Genomic DNA, 8931 nt, shown 5'->3' on the forward strand with positions numbered 1-8931 from the left:
CATTGCATTCAAATACCTACTTCAGATAGCCTATGTTCAAAAATGCTGCATTCATGAGACAATTTACCATCAGTGAAGCATCACCTATTGTTGATTTGTTGAAGAGGAGGAGTATTTGTTTTCAAGTTGGTTGAAATAATTAAAAGCCTGATAACTGACCCTGCTGACTGTGGCATTTATCGTTGTTTCTCTATGCCAAAATTATCCATAGAAACTAGAAATAAAGTCTGAGAAGTCAAAAACAAAAACAGAAAAGCAAACCACAATATTCTGATAGCTGGGACTGCATGTGTGTATGGAGGAGGGGGGCGGACGTTGATACTCATTCATGTGTGACAGAGAGATAGGGGAAGGGGAGAGAGAGAGATTTTCTATAAACAACAGTCCTATCCTATGATAAGAGTGGGCACCTGACCAGAGTCAGATCTCTGCTGCTGTTTGTAGACCAGGGCTGTGACCCATGACTGGGCCTTTGGTAGGCTCAATGCTTATACAGCACTGCCATCTGCTGACACTGCCTCTGTACCCTGTCGTGCTTAGGTGATAAACTGGTAGCACTGTGAATCATTTCCTTGTCACTGTTTCCTGTGTCACACCTATCTATACATATTAGGAAAAGTCTGAGAAGAAAAAAAAAGAGTTCAGATAGAAAGGAAGCATATAATGTGCATATATATCTACATAGATACTTATTCAAGTGTGCGTGTGTGCAGGGGGAGCGGGAGGATTTTCTAAAAGCAATAATCTGATCCCGTTATAGAGATGGTGACCTGAACAGATTCAGATCACTGGTTTTGTTTGCAGAGCAGCTCAATGACCCATGACTGCGGCTATGTGTGCTCACAGCTTATACAACACTGCCATCTGCTGATGCAGCTCCTGCACCCTGCAGCCCTCAAGGTAGCTGTTTGGTGGCACTGTGAGATCATTTCCTTATCGTTGCTTTCATTTTCGCTATATAAACAATGTTTCTACAATTCAGAGACACAGACAAACTGTATAATTAACTTAAATTTTACAAATTAACATTTTTCCACCGTTTACTGTCATCAAATAGCTTGTGATGGTTCTTCTGTCCGGCGTACACAGGCAGGACAGAAGCATTCCTTGGTCTCTAGTCCCACACCTAGGAGTTCCAGAAGCCTGGGCTTAGAGGAATCCCAGAAGCTTACAGCTGCAAGCCCTGAGAGCTAGAGGCCTAGTGTTTCAGATTTTGAACCCCAATGGGATGGGTAAGGAGAAATGTCTCAGTAGTTAATATGTGCCCTGCTTTTGCAGAGGATGTGAACTCAGTTCCTAGCACCCACAGCAGGCAGCTCACAGGCAGTTACATACAATAGCCTGAATCTCTCTTCTGGCCTCCTCAAACACTTGCACACACACACACACACACACACACACACACACACACACACACACAGTATATAAGATAGATAGATAGATAGATAGATAGATAGATAGATAGATAGATAGATAGATAGATAGACAGACAGACAGACAGACAGACAGACAGACAGGTATGCCAAAGAGATGATTCAAAGTACTCAGGTTAAAGGACTGTTTCTCTGGGCATTAAGCATCAGCAACACTAGCACGTGACAGCTCTATTAATCCTCATCAATGAGTGCTTACAGCAAACAGTCCTAAGATTCCTCTTGGAACCTGCATTCCTGCAGTGACAAGTGTTACAGCTCTTCAACCTGGGGTGTTTGAGACCTTGGCCCTTTGGCAGTTCTTTAGAACTCTCCTAGCACCAAGGCCACAGTTTCTTGCCTTCAGCTCTTAACAGCCCTCATTGTCTCTCTTGCCTCTGCCCTTCTTCATCTCTGCCACAGCCTTTTGATGCCACTGCCAATGTCACCAGAGACACCTCCTTCGCCATGGACACTGCCTTCATTGCCCCTGCCTCCTTTCTTTCCTGGGGTTACCAGCTCAACTCATTCTACTAAAAATAAAAAAACAAAAACAAAAATAGGCAAGACTGGGCCTTTTGTTGCAACTAATTCTTCAGCTTCTACACCAGGGGGCAACATCTAGCTGGTATGTCAAGGCTGACTTGCAGAGTGAGCCAAGCAGAGCACTTACATAGGCAGAGTAGGAGTGTGTGTTCAGGGTGTATGCACATGGCACTATGTCACGCCATGGAAGAACAGTATTTCCACCAAGCATGAAGGGCTGGACCTACCCCAGTCACATCAGTCCCTCAAGCAAATGAAGTCACATACCTTCAAACTGCCGTATGTACTGATGATATTCCTTCACTCATGGCCATACATTGCTCCATAGGATGAAGCAGGACTTAATTTGCTATCCAAATCAGGAAAATAAACATTAAGAGGCATGTTTACAATAAAGTTGTCATTGGCAGTGATTTAGCAGTGCATTAAGAATGCATAGCTCCTGCCTCTGTGATGCCATGAGTCTCCTAACGACTGTTTTACTCATCTCCACCATCTGCTGCCCCTGTCAAGCCCCATACCCATCTCTTTTGACATGCGTGTATGAAATACACATAATTCCTGTATTTTAATCATATTCAACCTTCTCTTCAATCAAGATAACCTTCTCTCATCTCCCTCACACTCCTTCCCAACTACACCACCTGTTACCTATGTGTCTGTTTTTAAGCTTGATTTTTATTTATGTGCATGGGTGTGTGTCTGTGTGTGGACTATAAAAATGTGTCCAATCCCCTGGACCTAGAGTTACAAACAGTTGTGAGTTGCCTGCTGTAGGTGCTGGGAATCAAACTCAGGTCCTCTGCAAGAGCAGCAAGTGTTGTAGACCACTAAGCTATCTTCCCACAACCGCACATACACTTTTTGATAACCCATTGAGTTTAGCTGAGGTAATTTACATAAACTTGGGTTAGGGATTATTTAACAAAGCATGTGCAACTTACCATTGGCTATATCACTGAAGAAACTTTTGTCCCATCCCCTAACAACTATTAAAAATCCACAAATTCTTTAGGAAAGGGTAGGGGCCTTATAGGTCCCAACTAAACCAGTTAGAAATCCTTAACTGACTATAAATCATAAAGGAAGAGAAGTGCTGCATAAGCCCCTCACCTGCCCATGATGAAATATTGACAGGCCAGATCTTCTGGTTGTGGGCAAGAAATCAAGCTGCTCTGAGTTCATAAGTGAAACAGCCATGTCTGGTTCCCAAGGATGGTCTGCACAACCCCTTCCTCCAACTCTACATCTTTCTACCTCTTCTTCCACAATGTTCCCTGAACTTTGTATGATGAAGACACAAATGACCCATTGAAGACTGAACACTCAATCATCCCTTATTTTCAGCGCTTGGGCCAGTTATGAGTCTCTACAGTAAAAGAACATACAAAAGGGGGTCTGAGCAACACTAATCTATAAGTTTCAACCTAACTATCTGACATCCACAGGGTTTGACATGAGGATACTGTTCATCCAATATATTTCAAAGGATTTACCTAAGAATCACAAAGATGTTAGGTCACAAATGAGGGCAGTAAATGGCCGCAAGTGGCAGTTAATGGCCATTTGAGGGAACTAAAGATAACTTGGCTCTGGGCCTGAGTCATTTCCACCCCTCCACAGTTACTGAAGTTTATTATTGTTGTTGTTATCAGTTCTTGTTATTTACATTGCAAATGTTGCCCTCCCCCATTTAGTTGACACTGTTTGTCTTCCTATGGGGTTTCCATCTCTTTCTTTGCTTCAATCCTCCCCCTAACTTTTCCATAGGGACCCCAACCTCAGTACAATGGTTGGCTGTAAGTATCTACATCTCTCTCAGTCAGCTACTGGTAGAGCCTCTCAGAAGAGAGCCAGGCCAAGCTCCTGTCTGGAAGTACAACATAGGAACAGTAATGGTGTCAGGGTTCTAATTGGTGATTCAGCTTTATAGAGTGTTCAATGAAAGGTGCAGGTTCTTGGGGAGGGAACTGCAGGGGAGATGAGGACTTCAAGTCACATGGATTAAAGTGAAGACTGCCTCTATGTGAGCTGAGAAAGGTGCGTCAGGGGACAAGATGGACTTTTTCCCAAGGAGCGAAATAGAGGAAGAATTTCAGAAGTTCATTTTAAAAGTGAAAGAATACTTAGAAAAAAATGGGGCAGAAAGGAAAAATGACAGAGAAATCAGCTAAACGTTGCCTCCAACTTACACTTCCTTAGGGGAAAAGAGAGCAAAAGCTACTCGCGAAAGAAAAGCTAACCAAAGCAGAGCAGTCTCGCCCTCAAGACAGGCACACAGCATTCACATCCTGAACTATAGATGCAGAAACCTCTGGTATCGGGGTATTGGGATCAGCCTTGGATTAAAAACACCACATGGACACCCTCTTGAGAGGGTTAAAGACAGACTGCAAAGCTCAGTGTGGCCAGCAGTGGCCCCCAGTCAGCAACAAGTGGTCTGTGAAGAGCCCTCTGGTTCTAACCAAACAGTACAGACTCAGCAGAAACATAAACAGAAGAATCAGCCCACAAGTTCCCCCGACCCTCTTCCTCCATGACTGTGCTTTTCTGAAGAAGCTGCTCCAACACAGCCTCGTGTCTTCCTCTCTATTGCTTCTTCTGTGAGGTTCTTTTTCCCCCACAGTACTCTCTTAGCTGGATTTTTACTGTATTTGGGTGTTTTTTAGTATATATATATATATATATATATATATATATATATATATATATATATAGTTTATCAGTTATCTCTCTTCATACAATCATTTAATTTTGTTCATTCATTTTTACAGTTTAGAGCAGTTTTTCCCTTAGTTGCTTTTTCCCTTGTTTATCCCTGTGTTTCTTACACACACACACACACACACACACACACACACACACACACACACACGCACACACATTTGGTACTTCCAATCATTTCACACTTTTCTTAAAGTTTTACCTTTTTCTCTTCTCGTTTTTGTTTGTGGACATTTTCATAATTGGCAAGTCCTTTTTCCCCTATCTTCCTTTTTCCCAAGTCTAGAAAAAGAAGCAGACATTGAAATACAAAAGGAATTCAGAACTTTAAACAGACTTCATAAGAGAAAAACCTCTTTGCACCATTTTATAATCAGAAAATAAAAAAAAATGTTAAGCAAAGAACAAATCTTAGGAACTGTAGGTGGAAAACACCAACTCATCCACAGGACACAAATTCCAGAATACATAAAGCCTCTCATGTGCAATCCTAAAAGCCAGGAAAGCATGGAATGATAGGCTTCAGTCCAGAAAGAAGGAGCATCTAAGCAAGATTGATGTATCCACCATTGGCAATCTTTCTAAATTGGTAACAAAGTTACTTGTATGGCAAGCAAACTGTAAGCAAGTTCATTACAGCCAAGACAACACTAGGGAAAATGGTTTTTTAAATTCTATACAGAGTAGGAAGAATGACACCCTCCATCAAAAAGGCACAGGAAAGAACAGATTTTGTGAGAGGAATCTATGTCCTGGATTGGCAGAAAAACTGTGGTGAAATGTACTAACAAACACAATCTACAGATTTAATGCTACCATCACAGATCTAGTGACATTTACAGAACTAGAACAAGTACTAAGCTTATACGGAAACACAAAAGACCATGAAGAGACTAAGCAGGACAAACCCTGCAGAGCCATCACATCACCTGATCTAACGCTATCCCACAGAGGCATAATGACAAAGACTGCAAGGTGTGTCCACAAAAACAGATGTATAGACGAATGGACTGTAAAAGGGCCCATAACCTGCACTTCTGTGGACAGATCATTTTTGACAAAATTGTCAAAAACATAAACATGTATTAGAAAAAAACAAGCTGCAAGTTAGACATCCAAAAGGACTACCTTTGGATCCATATCTGTCATCCTGCACAAAATTAATTCAAAGTTGGGTCAAAGGCTTTGATTTAAAACCTGAAGACTTGAAACAGCATAGGAAAAAAACTTTGAAGGGTAAGGGCAGGCAAGAACTTTCTGAATAGAACCTCCATAACAACAGAAATATTCTCAAGAATTGACAAGGAGGATTACATAAAACTAAATGGCTTCTGCACAGTAAAAGAAACTATAGACATAATGATAGTCCAGCTACAGAATGAAAAAAAAAAACCATTGCCAACTGTACTTTAACAATGTATTGGCTCCTGGAATATATAAAGAACTATAAAAATTAAACACCAAAAGTATAAATCTTCCACTCCATAAGGGAGAGAATGGACTGAATAAAGAGATATGGGTGGCCAAAAATATTTATCATCAGGGAATTGCAGATAAAAAATAAAATAACAGTATATATCTTACTCTAGTCAGTATGGCTGTCATTAAGAAAACAACTGAAAACCTTTGGCAATGGACGAAGGGACACCTTGTTGGTGGTGGTGTTCTAATATCAGTCAGGGACAGAGCAGACAGCAGTCCTTTATCCATCCTAGCTTGAGGTCTGGCTCGGTGGCCTAAACTGTTTTATGCCTAAAAAATCAAATCAAATCCAGGCAGTGCAGCACCAGAGGAAGAAAACACAGACCTGAATTCGGCCGTGTGTTGCAGGCCCTCAAACCTACAGCCTGGGAGGGCCATAGACACACAGGGTCCCGCCTACCACCAGCCAGCACAGCCCGGGAAGAGGAGGACAGAAACCTGAAGACCGCCATGCCACCCACAGACCCTCCCTCGGATGCCTGGCACAGGCGGCTAAAACCACAACTTGCCATCATGCCACACAGCGCAGAGAATGTCACCGAGGGGCCAGCCTGCATCAGGAGCCACCACAATGCATAAGTGCGTGGTGGACAGATGAGAGAGAAAGAGAAGTGGAGCACCTCAACAGCAGCCTGTTGTATGAGAAGCCATGGTCAGATCCCAGCCTCAGCTGCTGCTGGGAGTCATGTCTGGGTCTGAGGCCACACAGCATAGCGGCAGGGTTGCTGTTGATATCTGAGGTTCATGTCCCCCAGAGAACGTGGGGACGTCCCTGGTCTGAGCAGGCACCTAAGTCGATATGAATGTCCAGGAAGTGCATAACTGTCCCGCCCCTCACTGGCTATAGCTCTCTATAGAAATGGCCCCTCCGCTCACCAGTGGCAGAACTGGGAAGATCAGGCCCTGTGCCTTGCCCAGGTAGCTGAATGGAGCTGGCCCTAGCAGTAAGTGAAACAGCTCCAAGGGCAGGATTGTGGGAGAGTTGACCCCTTCACTCTTCTGCCATGGACTGGCACAGTTGCAGGGGTGAAGACCCATCCTACCCCCACCACAGGCTAACCCTACCCCTTAACAGCTGCAGCACTCCGGAGAATGGGTCTTGCACCTAACCTGAACAGCACAGCAGAGTTGAAGATGATGGTCGGGGCACAGGTGAGCTAGCACCAAGAGCTGGGCCCATGACAAGTCTGCTACAAGGTGGTGTGTGTACACTGATGATGTCCTCTCCCCTCCAACTCCACTTGACACCTTCAGTAGTTGGGAAAGCTGGCCCATGGGGTATGGGGCTGGAGAGCTAGCCCTGCCCCTCACCTCACCGGGGCAACAGTGGATCTAGTCCTCATGGCAAAGGTATGAGTGAAACAGAGTCGAAGGTGTGAGAGCAAGAGAGGTGTCCCAGCCCTTTATAGGCTGCAGCACTTAGGAAGGAGGGTGCAGTGTCTTGACTGGGCAGCTCAGCTGAGCTGTCTCTGGAAGCGTGGGTGTGAATGAGCCAGCCTGAGCCAGGCACAGGGCCTGATCTCCCAAGTTCTACAACAGGTGAGAGGAAGGGCCATCTCTATAGACAGCTACAGCCAGTGAGGGGCGGGACTGTTATGCATAGCCCCTGGACATTCACATCAACTTAGAAGCCTGCTCAGACAAGGGACATCCCCATGTTCTCTGGGGGACATGAGCCTCAGATATCAACAGCAACCCTGCCACTATGCTGTGTGGCCTCAGACTCAGACATGATTCCCAGCAGCAGCTGAGGCTGAGATCTGACCATGGCTTGAGAGCAAGAGAGCTGATCTGGCCTCCTGCCGATGGTAGCATTGGGTAGCCTAGCCAGAGCAGAACTGGAGAGTTCATCCTGGTCGTACAGATAGAGGAGAGTCAGTGAGCTATCCAGCTCAGACACTATCCAGGCCCAGATCCAGGACTGTATTGATGTACCCCAAAATATATATCATCTGTGAATGGGTTGGGACAAGTGAAAGGGTAAGTTCTGCTGACCCCAGGCTATAGGAATTCCATGACACAGGGAAACAACATAATCAGGAGAAAGACTGGTAAGGAGACAATATTGATGGTGACACAGAAGCCAGAGATCTATTTGCAAATAAAGATGTGTGGACAGAGGGACACACTTTGGAACACACTGTGACACACTGCAGTTTCCACGATGAGATGTTTTCCATGCTTTTGTTCTTTGTGTGTAGGAGGGAGGGGGAGGTTGCAAGAGCAAAGGGCAGATATGAGGGTAAAGGGATATCAGTGGGGCTGGGGTGCACGTGGGAAACTCCCAAAAAAATCAGTTAAAAGTTTTCAAAAATTAAAAGAAGTTTTATGCTGATGAGGATGGAGGACAACAGGAGTTGCCCTGATGTTCACTGATGGTGTGAATGTAAGCTGGTGTGGCTGTCATGGAACTAAGTATAAGTTTTCTCAAAAGATTAAAACCAGGGAGGGGGCGGCGCAGATCTTCCTGGTTGCTGCCGCTGCAGAGAGCCCGTGGGCAGCACCCCGCGAGCGAACTTGAGCTTCGGGACCACAGGAAAGACCAACTTGTAAGCTGCAAGTGACCTGCCTGGTGAAATCGGGACACACAGAGGCAGAATTCCTCTAGGACCGGGCACATCCTGTGTTTACCAGAAGTCCCACACCCGCAGATCCCGGCCCGCAGCAGCTCTCTGCTCCCAGACCCCGTGGGAAAGAGACCTCACCGCCTGGTCAGGTGGGCACTCCTGAGGCTGCAGAGCAGAAGAGACCACCAAAACTGCCCACC

General features: G+C 44.9%; 1 non-coding gene across 1 annotated transcript; it reads left to right on the plus strand.

Annotated features, from left to right (window-relative positions):
* Nucleotides 1-6303: 6303 nt before the first annotated feature.
* LOC120102656 (small nucleolar RNA SNORA48) lies at nucleotides 6304-6447 on the plus strand. Its single transcript, XR_005504278.1, has one exon. It is a non-coding gene; the product is annotated as a small nucleolar RNA SNORA48 (small nucleolar RNA).
* The last annotated feature ends 2484 nt before the right edge of the window (nucleotides 6448-8931 follow it).

This window comes from Rattus norvegicus, chromosome 4, assembly GCF_036323735.1.
Source record: "Rattus norvegicus strain BN/NHsdMcwi chromosome 4, GRCr8, whole genome shotgun sequence".
Classification (NCBI taxonomy): Eukaryota; Metazoa; Chordata; class Mammalia; order Rodentia; family Muridae; genus Rattus; species Rattus norvegicus.